Source organism: Terrapene carolina, unplaced genomic scaffold (assembly GCF_002925995.2).
Source record: "Terrapene carolina triunguis isolate 2854851 unplaced genomic scaffold, T_m_triunguis-2.0 Scaffold8237, whole genome shotgun sequence".
Lineage (NCBI taxonomy): Eukaryota > Metazoa > Chordata > Testudines > Emydidae > Terrapene > Terrapene triunguis.
In genome coordinates, this window is record NW_020672588.1 from 8,731 (window position 1) to 23,897 (window position 15,167).

General features: G+C 41.7%; 1 pseudogene; it reads left to right on the top strand.

Moving 5' to 3' along the window:
• The first annotated feature begins 2,681 nt into the window (after positions 1-2,681).
• On the top strand, positions 2,682-9,974 carry LOC112121436 (annotated as a pseudogene).
• Positions 9,975-15,167: the final 5,193 nt, after the last annotated feature.

The window sequence follows — 15,167 nt, forward strand, 5'->3', positions numbered from 1 at the left end:
TAAATGAGAGTCAACAGTGTAACACTGTTGCAAAAAAAGCAAACATCATTCTGGGATGTATTAACAGGAGTATTGTAAGCAAGACACGAGAAGTAATTCTTTTGCTGTACTCCACGCTGATTAGGCCTCAACTGGAGTATTGTGTCCAGTTCTGGGCGCCACATTTCAGGAAAGATGTGGACAAATTGGAGAAAGTCCAGAAAAGAGCAACAAAAATGATTAAAGGTCTAGAAAACACATGAGCTATGAGGGAAGATTGAAAGAACTGGGTTTGTTTAGTCTGGAAAAGAGAAGACGGAGAGGGGACATGATAACAGTTTTCAAGTACCTAAAAGGTTGTTACAAGGAGGAGGGAGAAAAATTATTCTCCTTCACCTCTGAGGACGGGACAAGAAGCAATGGGGTTAAATTGCAGCAAGGGAGGTTTAGGTTGGACATTAGGAAAAACTTCCTAACTGTCAGGGTGGTTAAGCACTGGAATAAATTGCCTAGGGAGATTGTGGAATCTCCATCTCTGGAGATTTAAGAGCAGGTTGGACAAATACCTGTCAGGGATGGTCTACTCTAGATAATGCTTAATCCTGCCATGAGTGTAGGGGACTGGACTAGACCTCTCGAGGTCCCTTCCAGTCCTATGATTCTATGACTCTAGGAAAGAGTGCCAGGGACAGGCTGCACAGGCTAAGGTTGAGGTGCTGGAGATCCTGGTGCAGACTGCCAGGGCTAAATCGGGGGAACAAGCAGCAGCTGGCAGAGCTAGGGTGTGGTCTTGTGTCCAGGAGCCAGCTGTCAAGGTTTAGGATGGAGGCCTGGGGTCGGGGCTGGTTAGCAGGGCTAATGGGGCGGGAGCGGTTTGGGAGCAGCTTAGTGGGATAAGGGTGGGGTTGGGGTTCAGAAGCAGGTTTGAAGATAAATGTTTGGGGGGGGCTGGGTTTAGGAGCAGGTCATGAGGGAAAATGGGGGGCAGTTTCATGAGCAGAGTGGGAGGGATAAGTGTGAGGGGGCCAGTTTTAGGAGCCGGTCAACAGGCCCTAGTTCAGGAATTTGGAGTCGTGAGACTAGGACTTGGTGGGCAAGGAGACTGGATAACAACCTCCTACTGCTATCAGTGACTCAGTTACCTCAAGTGGGAGAGCTCTGTGTGACAGATCTAAAGGTTCCAACCCTGCTGATGACCCATGTGATTGTCAGTATGGTGCCACATGATGGAATTGTTGTTTTTCAGTTTCCTTAAAAAAAAAAAAAAAAAAACTTAGGAAATCATGTGCATGCACACAGACACACGAACACAGACAAATTATGTTATAAAAACATTACTAAGGTGGCAAAATTAAGCACTCAAAAGTTAGGAAATGCCAGAAATAAGGTTCCCCGGGCAGTCTTACTGATACAGTCTTTAATTACACAATCACATACTATTTTTTCCCATCCTTCTGACACAACCTCTCCCAGAGCACCTCAACAGCACCACATCACACCCTACCCACCGCTGTAGCCAGGGTGCACTGATTTAAATCAAAGCCATTTAAATAACTGATTTTAATCAAGATTTAAATCAGCAAGCAGGAAACCTTGATTTACATAATTTTAATCTTGTTTTGCTTTTGTATCTTTAGATTATTACCTAAAGAAATGTTAAGTTGCAGAGGTTGCTAACCACTAAAAACATTGATTTGCAACTAATTAGAGCCTTCACATTAAATTTAGTGGTACCTTTTGCTAATCAGGAGGATACACTGCATTTATACAAGTTTATTTAAGCAATTACATAGCCAAACAGACATTTATTTGGATTCCTAATTTTTACAGTTCTTTATTATATTAGAAAAATGGTGAATTACTTATTTCTGAAATTGTTTAATTTTTTACTTATGATTTGTGTCAAGCTCTATTTTAATGGAAATTGGAATTCAAATGAAAATGTGCAAAAAGTACATTTAATTTTTTGTTCTTATTAAATTAAACTGCCTTAAATGTCCTGAATATAAGAAAAAAGGTTTATTAAAACATATTTCATATTTAAAATGGACGGATTTATTAAAGGAAGTATTATCTGTAGTTAGTGAATCGAAAGATTGTTTCTGGTCACCGCAACCGTCAATGTTTTAGAACTAGAAGATCTAATTCTCTCACACCTAGTTTTTATTCATAGAATGGAAGAGGAAAACAAGAGTTCCTGCTTCATCAACTCCCAGTTAGTTTCTTAACTTTGAATGAACTGACCTAGTAGAATAAACTGAGATGAAGAAAATGTTCACTGCACCTGCAAATGTGGCTACTGCTGTCAAAAGCTGGTTTAGCCCTTCAATAAACTCTGGTTCTAGGTGCTTAGATAACGACTTCCAGCAATTCAATGTTTTGACTTCCATTAAAAATTAGCCAAACACAGGGCTTAATATTATTTAATTTACATTATTTTAATACATTGCACTAAGATTAGACCTTAACATGTACTGTAATAATTTCAAAGAGGTTTAGTTTTAATAAGAAAAATATATTTAAATTAAACAAAAAATCCATATTTTTTCAGTCATAATTTCTTATCCACTCTGTCAGTGGTTAAGTGCCACAGTGTAGCCCATTATATATTACGTATGGCTGGGAATGGAGCTGGCGGAGGTAGGGAGGGAGAGACGTCTTCATGAAAGTATGATATTATTTTTCTATTCCATTTCACAGCCATGTCTACGGGAAAGGAAAAACCCAAAAATTCAGCTCAGGAAGACCCTGCAGAGGATGAACTAGCCAAGAGACTGGAAGCAGTGGGTCTGAGTGCAGAGTACTGGCTGCCTAAACTACACAAACAACTTGGAGTTACCTCTACCCAAGCCTTGAAACACCTGCAATATGAAGACTACCTAAAGTTAGAATGTGACGTACAGCACACATGGGAAAAGCAGGCGCTCCGAGAACTACTTAAGATAGACAGCAAAGCAACAATGAAGCAGCTGCAGGAGCAACGCTTGGCAATGCTAAAGAAGAGGCAGGAGCAGGCTAAGTCAGCACTGCAGGGATTAAAAGAAATGCAGGAGAAAGGCAGGAGCCGCCATGAGGAAGCTGTAAGAAAGAAAGAGGAGGAGCTGCGGCAAGCTATGGACATAGCCCCAGAGTATTGGGCACCGGCTGAGAAGCCTTTGAAGAAAGTGATGGAGAATGTGCACAAACAATTAGACCTCCTGGAGGAGTCGGTGTCCCAGAGTGAGAATCTTCCTGACAAGGAAGTTTTGAGATGGGCGTCGGGAGGGCTGGCCCTGCAGGGCATTTACCAGACCAAGAAGCTTGCAGAGATTGCAGAGACGCGAGAGCAGCTCATAGACATCCCAGAAGGGTTCGAGCTCTTTGGTCCACAACAAGGGCCGTTGTTTGAGAAGAAGGAGTTTTCATCGGCTGAAGCAGAATCCACATTCACAAAGACCATGGAGAAGCTGGGCTTCAGCATTAGTGTTGCAGCCAAAGGGGGATTTGGAGGGTTTAGTGCTGAAACCAGCTCAGATTACAGCAGCTCTTCAGAATCTGAAGAAACCCACAGGTCCCGCTCTGAGCACACTTACATTTGCACCACCAAGTACAGCTACATCCCACTGGCCTCATGCTACTTCCCCAAGGATCAGCTTCGACTTTCCAGTGCAGCGCTGCAAGAGTTAAAAGAGATCGAGCAGCTTTTGAGTCTCACCCCAGAGCCAGACAAGATCAACATGGTGGAGAGCAGAGGTGGGAGTTTCTTCAGCCGATTCGGGTCTCATGTAAACCAGGGCCCCCTTCACTTGGGTGGGATATTCTGGTGGAAAGCGTCTTCTGAGGGATTCCGGGCAGAGCAGCTGGACGAGGTGAAGAAACGAACATCTGATGCACTCAGCTCCTATGTTGGGGGCAGCTATAGTGGCTTTGGTTGCAGCATTGCAGCTGCTGTTACTGCATCAAAATCAGGTTCTGAAGCCTCATTTCAGGGCACAGATAGAAAACAAACGCACACAGAGATTCATCTGTTTGTGACCAAGACAGGCGGCCCACCTGGAGTGGATTCCCTCACAGCATGGAAATCTGGACTATTGGCCAGTAACAAAACCTGGTCTGTTATTGACAGAGGCTCTCGGCTGATTCCAGTGTGGGACATAATCCTGTCCAATCACAGACAAGATTTTAAAGATGTTTATCAAATGAGCAGCAGCCTCACAAGGGCCTATGAAGCTCTAACAAACCTCAGTGCAAGTACATTGGTTGGGGAGGAATTAGTCAGTGCAGTGGCTGAGGCCAGATCGTTCTTAGAGGAAATTAAGTCCTGGGAAGTCACTGGGGATAAAGAACAGCTGGTGACACTGATGAACTTCAAACAGAAGCTGAATGATAAAACAAGAAGCCCTAATGCCTGGATCAATGTTTGCCTATCGGAAAAGGTGCTTCAGGATTTCCTGGAGAAAACAGTTTCAAAGTGCAGAGATTTGCCAGCAGAAAATACGATATACATCAGATATCTCCTGCGCTGCCTTCTAGAACCTCATGACTGTTCAGTTAAGAATTTCCCCAAGTCTTCTTCCATTATGCAGTGGATCTTTCATGAAGAAAAAAAGCAGCAAAAAAAAAAGTCTATTTCTGAATTTTCTGATTTTATTACAGTCCTACAGGAAACGAAGAATTACATACAGGAAGTTACTTATGACCCTATGTCCTCTGCAGCAGCAGTGCAAGAAGCAAAGGTAATAGCCACCTTAAATGTGAGAGTAGCTTTGTCTTCCTTTCTGCAGGCCCTAAGAGAGAGAACACAGACAGACATCGAGTTGTTATTACTCTCAGTTGCAGCCAGCACGGGATACTGTGTGGAAAGAAACACTTTTCAGTATCTCCTCGGGTGCCCAGAAATTAACCTCATGTTAAAGGAAATGCAAAGGGCACATGAGAGATATTTGATTCTTAGGGATCAAAATGTTTCCAGAGCTCAGGCTTCCCTGCTCTTGACAGGACTGACAGTGACAGCTGAATTCAAAGATGTGTGTCCTGAGGAGAAGAACAAACGTTTGACTTTTATGAAACATCACATGGGAAACTTATTGTCTACTGAAATAGCAAATGTTCTTAGAAAGCACAGTGCACGGAATGATTGGAAAGTACTGGAAAGAGACTTACATTGTCTTTTAAATGGAGATTTTGAAGCTGCAAATGATAATTTGCAGAAACGGGATATAATAAAAGAACGAGAAGACATCTGTCAAAGAGCAAAACCATCAAAATTAGAACCAAAAGTGCAATCTACTGATGCTGAAATATATGAAACTATTGAAAACCAAGAGTTCCTTAATTTAATGAAGCGACTTGGACTTGAAAAGTACTATCCAAGGAAAATGGGGACAGACAGTTTCCATATAATTTACAAGACCTCTTTACATGACAGCCAGCCCAGCACAGAGGATAAGCTGCCATTTTATTTTTTGCAAAAACTGTTAATGGTGGACTATCGGGTCAGGTATTTGGTTTGTAAGGATGACGGTAAAGCAAAACAAGATATAACCAGGGCATTGAACACCACAGACAAAAAGAGTGAATCCTCAGATACATTTGATGACTTTTTTGATGATTTTAGTGAGGGAGCCAATGAATCTGCTACAAATCAGGGACACGTGCACCCAATGGACATCCAGATGGCAATTTTTCATTGTGCAGATGATTTCATGAGACAATATGTTGCAACAAAGCTCGCTTTCTGCCAGTTTGCACTCCCACTTCTGGTGCCAAATCCTTCTACTTCACAAATAGAATTCCCTCTTTGGACCCTTAGCCAAGTTAAAAAGAGTTGGCATCATGGTGAGAAATCAGGAGTGGAGACTAGCATTAAAAATTGTAAAAACAAACTGATTTATCAAGCAGATACACCTGTGGTGTCCTTCACACGGATTGGTCATTCACCTCATTCTTCTAAGTCTAAGATCCTGAATGCTCTGCTGAGTAAGCACAAACATGACATTTTTTTCCACCGTTACTGTAGAGGCAGCAGCAAAGATTGTGTCCTGATGAACGGGGTTGTGGAAATCTCCTGGTACTGTCCAGGTGGAAAGGATGATGATAGATTTGACAACTGCATCGCCTTCACAAACCTGCATGGGGATGCAAAAAAGCACAAGCAACAAGTCACATTTTTACAGGAGATCGCTTCTATAAATGTGGTTCTCTTATCAGATACAGATCAGAGTGACGAGAAGGGCAAGCAAATTATCCATGATCTTTCGCAATCACAAAAGCCTTTGATCTGCCTTTTTGCTGAAAAAGAGAACATTGTGCCTGGTAAATCAAGCCAGAATGTAGGAATAGGCATCAAGAACAGAAATGAGGCAGAATTAATAGATGAAATAACAGCAACAATCAAAGATTTTTTGGCAGGGTCAATTGCCACTTGTAGCCTTGATTCTTGTGTAAAAACTGCTCGCCAGCATGGCTTCCTCATTGATGAAGACAAAAAAGAGTGCAAGGAAGCCAAGGACAAGGCAAAGAAATTGATGGACCTCTTCAAAAATCCTTCCTTAGCAAGCATGAAGGAAGAGCTATTGCCTCTGCAAGGAGAATTATGGCACAGATGGTGTAAGAAAGATAAGGAACTTACTCACTTGCAAGAAAAAAGCAATAGAAGCATTGAACAGCACAGGAGCCAAATTGAATCCGATAAAGATGCAATACGACGTGATCAGTTAAGTAAGGCATTCCCCCTCAATAACCTAATGAAGTCAGTGCTTGAATTTCTCCAGTCACATCCAGAGGACACCAAAAAGTACTTCCTGCAATGGATGAAAGTATTTATGGATGACTTGTCCTCTGACCGCCTCGCAAAACTTCACCAGAAATACCACGAGTTATGGTCTGAAATGTTGACAAAGAAAAAAGAAAATGATTTGAAAACTGGATTGCAAAATGATTTAGAAAAACTCTCAGCTGAGATAAATAATTCTACAATTGGCCTTGAACACATTTTGAGAGAGGTAGGTCAGATTTATGAAGCTCTGGATGCAATGGTCCAAAAGGATAAATGGTTTCTTGAATTACCTCAGATTGCAGCTGACCTGATAGTTTCAGGTTATCCCATTGAGCTGATGGACGGCGATGCTTCATACGTGCCATTAAAATGGGTCGGAGCAGTTTTTGACTCATTAATTGAGAAGCTAGGAGACAGAAAGGTGTTTGTTCTTTCTGTTCTTGGCATTCAGAGCACTGGAAAATCAACACTACTGAATGCCATGTTTGGTCTTCAGTTTAGTGTCAGTGCAGGGAGATGCACCAGGGGAGCATTCATGCAGCTGATTAAGGTGGAGGAGAACCTCCAACAGGATTTGAAACTTGATTACATTCTAGTTGTTGATACGGAAGGGCTTCGGGCCATAGAGAAGGCCAATAAGTTGTCCCTTAATCATGATAACGAGCTAGCCACTTTCGTCATTGGTCTTGGCAACATGACTGTGATAAATATCTTTGGTGAGAACCCTTCAGAAATGCTAGATATCCTGCAGATCGCTGTCCAGGCATTTCTGAGGATGAAGCAAGTAAAGCTCTCCCCAAGCTGTTTGTTTGTGCACCAGAATGTGGGAGAAATAACTGCAAAAGAACAGAATATGGAAGGACAAAGACGCCTCCAGCAAAAGTTAGATGAAATGGCAGTTACTGCCGCCCAGCAAGAGTTCTGTGATGTTACCTGCTTCAGTGACGTTATCCGATTTGACGTGAACACCCACATTCATTACTTTGCTCACCTCTGGGAAGGTGACCCACCGATGGCACCTCCGAATCCCAGTTACAGCCAAAATGTGCAGGAACTGAAGAGCAAGATTCTCATGGCTGCCAAAAAGGAATCTCAGGGCAGTGTTTTAAAGCTGTCGGGATTAAAAGTCCAAATCGGTGATTTGTGGAAGGCTTTGTTAAATGAGAATTTTATTTTTAGCTTTAAGAACACGCTGGAGATTGCAGCCTACAACAGGTTAGAAACAATGTTTAGCCAATGGACCTGGCAGCTGAGAAGTCACATGCTAGAGCTGCAGACAAAACTAAACAATCAAATCAGGAACAGAGAAATGCTCCAGATCACCAGAGAAAGCCTTGAAGGAGAAGTTAAAGAAAAGTATCGTGCCATCATGGATCAACTCAAAAAGTATTTCAGTGAAGACCCAGATGCTGAAATATTGATTCAATGGAAAGCAAAGATAGAAATTAAACTGACAGATCTTAAAATGTCACTTATTGATGAAATTAAGAGGAAATCTGAAGAACTTATCAGACTAAGGAAGAACAAAAGCAAACTGGATGAAAGGAAGTCAGAATATGAAAAGGAGCTTTTGAAAAGGAGTCAAGAGTTGGGTCTATTATTAAAAGGCAAGAAATTGAGTGAAAATGAACTGAGAGAGAACTTCAACCTCCTGTGGGGAAAGTGGGTCTATGAAGTGTCCTCTGATGCCCCTCCTGCTACAGAGCCTAACATCAGCCTTGATATAGAAAACATCCTGCTCGAGCGTTTTGAAGCGAAGTCTGTCATAGCAGAAAAAATTAAGGCCTGTTCTAGCAAGAATATGTTTTCCACTGATTTTTCCAAGCATGTCACCATAAACAGAAAATGGTGTGGATGGAAGAAGACTTTAGAGGAGTGTGATAGAGACACCATAGACCAGGTTACAGACCGCATCACACAGGGGGTCACAGCAATGATCGATAGTAAAGAGCAGCAGAGACTGGATTACAGTGCAAGTTACATTCACGAAATACTGAATAAAATAAGACAAGAGGTGGACTCTGCATCTAATAACCCAAAGTACACATTTAATAACGATTACATAATAGATTTATCAGTGTATTTATGCAAAATGGCAAGAGAAAGGTTTGAAGACATGCACACAGCATTTAAAAAAGCAAATGATCCAACTGTCTACCTGGAGAGTAAAAGAGAAGATTTCTTCAGGTGTTTTCTGATTTCCTGCTAAGGAGCAGCCTCTATCACAGCATTTGCTGATTTCTTATGCACCAAGCTTGCTGCAGCCATCCGCCAGGCAGTCTATGACAAGACTGCCATTGACATAGCCAGTGAGATGAAGTCTACACTTCCAGCTTTCAATGGGAACAGAGCCAAACTAGAAAACTATATTCTTGTGTATCTGGCAGAGAAGGAAGACTTTGAGGAGTACAAGCGATACATTCAATCCCCAAAATACTTTTTTGAGGATTTTATCAAGCAGCATCTTGATGATTATTGCTTAGACAAGAACAATCCAAAACTGAAGAGTTTCCTAAATATTTCCTTGATTCTTTCCATATTCTTGTCCTTTCAGCTATTCGTGACGCAACTGAAGTTACTAAAGACAGACGTGGCAACGTATCCTTATGGCTGGACGAATTTTGCAGGAGACTTCTACAGCATTTAACCCTTCCAAGAAATGATCTAAAAAGCATTGAACATCAGGAGGTAACAGACACAGAGTTTCTTAAAGAAGCAATGAGTAAAGCATTGGCCCCTGTGATAGAAAATCTGAAAAAAGACTTTGCTACCATTGATATGGAGCCATTTTCAAGAAAACCACATGAAATATTAGCTGAACAGCTTGGTGGGTGCTGGGAGAAGTGTCTCTTTTGCACAGCTCCTTGCACAAACACCATATTTGATCATGATGGAAAACAGTGTTCCTTTCCATCAGCCTAAATGTGTGGCTGGCTGGCATTTTCATACAACAGACAATCTAGTTACGTATATTTGTTCCAGTCTTGTAAGCAAGTAATAAACACTATAGACTTAGTGTTAGTGAAGACCAACAAATTCCATACAAGAAGTATTGCCTTATTGCAACTGGAAGATCATACTAGACATGTCAGAGCAGTCTTACTGGAAATGGTTTGTGTGTCGTTTCAAGACAGAGTTAGATCTCCTCCATGGTAGAAAGTTTGAAGGCTACGGTGAAATCCCTTCTCAATGGAAAAACATTACAAAGGACACTATACTCTCTGAGCTGAAAAATTGATAACCTTCAGTCAGTCAGAAAGAATAGTTGCAAATCACTACGCCATTAGCTTTACTCCTTTGAAAGTGTGTGTAATGACTAGAGCTTTAGAGCGTTAGTCATTCATGCAAAACTATGTTCGAGTCTCTTGGAGAACTTGGAGAAACATGGGAAGATGATTCATTTCAGTATGGAGTAGTTTAGTTGCATTGTTATAGCTTTAGATCCGTGTAGCTTTCTTAACAGAAATATTCTAACTCAATCACAAGTTATAGCAGGGGAGCTTTTCTCAATGCTCTAAGCATATGCTGAATTATTAACTGCATCAGCAATAAATAGAACTATAGCCACAGAGTTTTACAGTAGGCCCAGAGCTCTGTTTCATGTGAAAAGCAGCTTCAGAATCCAGCTCGTCTAGCTTAGTTATTTTGTTTGCTTTTTATCATTAATGATACATACTGAAATAAAGACACTGGACCAAATTCTAACACACACTTACCACTGTGGAATCTAAGTAACTAACTTGGAGTTAACTGAGTTGCTCCAGAAACAGACTGGTGTAACTGAGATCAGAATTTCCCCCGTACCATAGAGAGTCTCTTATTGATGTTATTTACACAGTGGGCTGGGTGTGAGCTGGATCTGGCACAGCTGAACTGGCCAAGTCCTCCACATTCCCAAATTCCTGGGGAACAGGGTGATATCCATGCAAAGGGGCTACACACACAACCACCACCACATTTCCTCTTCAATTGTAAGTCCTCTTGTGCAAAAGTTTTTATGCATCACATAATCCCGTAATACTTTACAATAAAATAATTATACTGTGTAATACATGTATTACTCGGTGACAATACATTAATCATGAAGAATGTAGTTCCCATATCTCTAATGTGGACTTTCGTTGTCACATAGAATATAGGGTATTTTATTACAATGGCACTTAGTGTTCAACTTTCAATATATGTCACAGATGCACATAAAACAAAATTTTGCATTGAAGCCAGTGGAGATATGCAGGGGTAAATTAGGGCAGAATTTGGCAAATAACGCTTTGAATTTCTTTTAGTACTATAGTAGAACCTCAGAGTTACAAACATCTTGGGAACGGAGGTTGTTGGTAACTCTGAAATGTTCATAACTCTGAACAAAACACTGTGGTTGTTCTTTCAAAAGTTTACAACTGAACATAGACTTAATACATCTTTGAAACTTTACTATGCCGAAGAAAAATGCTCCTTTTAACCATCTTAATTTAAATGAAACAAGCACAGAAACAGTTTCCTTACCTTGTCAAATCTTTTTTTAAACTGTCCCTTATTTTTTTAGTAGTTTACATTTAACACAGTACTGTACTGTAGTTGCTTTTTTGGTTTTGTTTTGTCTCTGCTGTTGCTTGGCTGCATACTTCCAATTCCAAATGAAGTGTATGGTTGACCAATCAGTTTATAACTCTCGTATTTGTAACTCTGAGGTTCTACTGTAGTTCCAATTATATTATTTCTAAGTACAAAAAGTTGCCTATACTAGCCAGAGTCCTTAGTAAAAAGTTAGGTGTGTCTGTATTATGTGTGTGTGGGGGGGGGCGGGGGGGAATAAAACATGGGGGATTGTTAGCAGTAAAGCTAATTTGTTTGATTCACTCATAATGGAGAAGCATTCTAGTAGAAATCAATCATTCTGGATGGAGTTACATTATAATTATGGTCTACAATTGTTTTGATTTTATAGTGTGTGTCTAGTTAGTGATTAGACACCCAGGTTTGATCACTTAAGTGTGTGTGTGGTGTTTAAATTTGTAAAAAACAAAATGCAGTTAGCAGACTGGTTGTATGTAGCTATTCTTATTACAGAATTTCTCAACCACATGCTCACATGAGTGATAGAAAGCGCAGAGAATGTGAAAAATCTATGCATAATGTAGTCAATGATTTTAGTTATTGTTCATTTATTATGTGATGTTATGATTAATCAACATGTTATAGCATATATATTAATTGTATGTTAATTAGAATTAATTTGTAGGATTATAGAAGTATAAGATTAATCAGTATTTAGAGGAATCATGTGTTAGACATAAGTAGGACAAGCTGAAATGCAAGAACCTATAGGCTGAGGCCTGCAAGATTTTAGCTTAGCTATTTTAGGCCTTGGAGACAAGAAATAATGACATAAGTCAATGACCAAAAATAACCTGAAAGATTATGGGAAAAGAGGTACCAACTGGTAATACTGTAAAAGTCTAGCAGGAAGATTAAATTTTAAAGGGGGGTTCCAAAGAGGATGGAACTCAGCTGTTCTCAATGGTGGCAGATGACAGAACAAGGAGCAATGGTCTCAAGTTGCAGTGGGGGAGGTCTAGGTTGGATATTAGGAAACACTATTTCACTAGGAGGGTGGTGAAGCACTGGAACTCGTTACCTAGGGAGGTGGTGGAGTCTCCTTCCTTGGAGATTTTTAAGGCCCGTCTTGACAAAGCCCTGGCTGGGATGATTTAGTTGGGAATTGGTCCTGCTTTGAGCAGGGGGTTGGACTAGATACCTCCAGAGGTCCCTTCCAACCCTGATATTCTATGATTCTAAATTATAAAATGCTGTAACAGCAAATATTGTCTCCAAGAGGTGTCTTAACCAAATAGGGTGATCAGATGTCCCGATTTTATAGGGACAGTCCCGATTTTTGGGTCTTTTTCTTATATAGGCTCCTATTACCCCCCACCCCCATCCCGATTTTTCACATTTGCTGTCTGGCCATCCTATAACCAAAGGATAAAGGTAGTACGTCAATGTTAATGAGGACCTACACAGCCTATAGAATTCAGGGTCGCTTATGTTTCTAGGAGACACAGACCAATAAGAAAGAAAGGGTTCACACTTCCATGTACATGCACAGAATGTGGGTATAGACAGAATCACAGTATAAAAAGGGTGCCCAGAGCAGGAAAACTGAGCTCCCTCTGGGAAACTCCAGCAGGAACCATCCCTCTACTGATGATCAAACTACGAGAGACCCATCAGATCCTAACACTTGTTAAGGATATGAGTAGAACCATATTTGTAACTTGTGCATAGGTCTGTATTGAATTTCTATATGCTTGTGTTATCATAACTGTAATTGTAATTTTAATAAAACTTGTAAATTAAACTAGACCTTGTACTTGTGAATGTCTGTGTGGTCACTACCCTTGGTCTTTATGTGTCCTAGAGACTCTAAATCTAAAGCAAGTAGCAGAGGTGACTTTCACTCTGTTAAGGTTGAAACTGTAGCCACTAGAGTCGAACCCACAGTGGTGTAATCCCACATTACAAAATTCATTTAAAATAAAATTAAAAACTGCATTAAATAGCAAGACTAAGAAGTGAGGTTCTTAGCCACGAAAGCTTATGCTCCCAATACTTCTGTTAGTCTTAAAGGTGGCACAGGACCCTCTGTTACTCTGAACTCTGTCCTGTATCTTTCTTTCAGTCGCCATAAAAATCATTTCCTCGAAATAAAAAATATATAGTGGACACCCCACTATTCACCACTGTCGGGTAATTAGAAGATGTTTTGTACAAAGTATATCTTGTGAGGTATCATTCTAAAAGTCTTCATCTGCTAGACATTAATGTCTCGTTGAATTGTATGTGCTCTCGTCGTATGTGAAGTTATGAAGTTCAGCTATGTATGTGTTACTGAAACATGTTGGGAGGTTCAAAACAATCTCAAGCAGCCTTTCAGGCACAACAGTAAAGAAGCCAGAACAATGTTAATGGCTTATTGAGGAAATGCACACAAGTATGGATTGCCCCAAGAGCTGGGTGCAATAGAAACCTCTCAGAGATTGCATTGCACAATGGGAACTGTTTGACCCAACTCACAGCAAAAGAGCTTTCCAGCAAAGGCATAGAAGATATAAAAGGGGGACAGTGGCACCCCGAGTGGGTCGTCCTCACCAGAGGTGAAAGTAAGCCAGCTCTGGCCAGTACGGCAAATCGGTAAGAAAGTGGCCGAAGCTGTGCAAGTAAGCCGGTCCGGTCTGCTGTACCAGCAAGCTATTTATAGACAGTACAGCATACCAGAAAGACACTGTACTGCCCCCAATCCCTCCACGGAGCTGCCTCTTAGGAGAACAGGGCTGGGGGTGGGGAGAGCTGGGAGTGATACGGCAGCCGGGGGAGCTGCCAGCGTTCTTCTCTTTTCCCCGCACACTGCTGCCCCTCCCAACGGGGAAAGGAGCAGAACCCCGTCTTCTGGCAGGGCTGCCCCTGTATGGAGCCGGACGGAAGCTGTGTCTTTCTGCAGCTGGGTGTGGCCCTACCTAGGTGTGTGACTGGGAGAAGCTTGTGAGCCTAGCCCAGCAAGACAGGTTAAAGGAGACCCAGGATGGCAGAACAGGCGGACTCAGTGGTATCCCAGCACATTGGGGAAACCCGTCACAATAGTATTTCTGGTAAATGAACCTTGCCAAGTTTCTAGGCCTCAGAACTTACCTTTAGGCGTAATTCCAAATAAAATACTGACATTGGTTTTTGGGGCAACTGACCACTAGATGGCAGCAGATTCACTCTCATGCCCCCTCCGACTTCACTTGCTAGAACCAGAGACAGCCACTGACTCAGTCACTATCATATTGATTCCCATCAGGTCTATCTGCACCACAAGCAAATGCAACCTGCTTGTGTGTAAGGGACAAATCCTGAGGGGTGCTGAGCACCTGCAACTCCCCCTGGCTGCAACCCGTGATCCATTGATTTCAATGGGAGGTGCCGGTGCTCCGCACCCCTCAGGATTTGGCCCTTCTAAAGTGTAAAATGGCATCTTCTAACCAGTGATGAGCTGCCAAAATATTAACAACCGGTTCCCTCCTCCTCACCCCACGAGGGGGTCGTGCCCCCCCGACCCCCGGGACTCCTGCTCCATCCAACCCCCCACGTTCTTGACACCCCGCCCCAGGACCCCTGCGCCATCCACCCCTGTCAAGGCTGTATCCCCACTTTGAACTTTAGGGTGCAAAAGTGGGGGCCTGCATGAGGACTCCTAAGCTTAACTACCAGCTTAGTTCTGGTCCGCTGCCACCATCCCAAAGCTAATTCCCTTCCCTGGGTAGCCTTGAGAGACCTTCACCAATTCCCTGGTGAATACAGATCCACACTCCTTGGATCTTAAAACAAAGAGAAATCAATCAGGTTCTTAAAAAGAAGGCTTTTAATTAAAGAAAAAGGTAAAAATCAT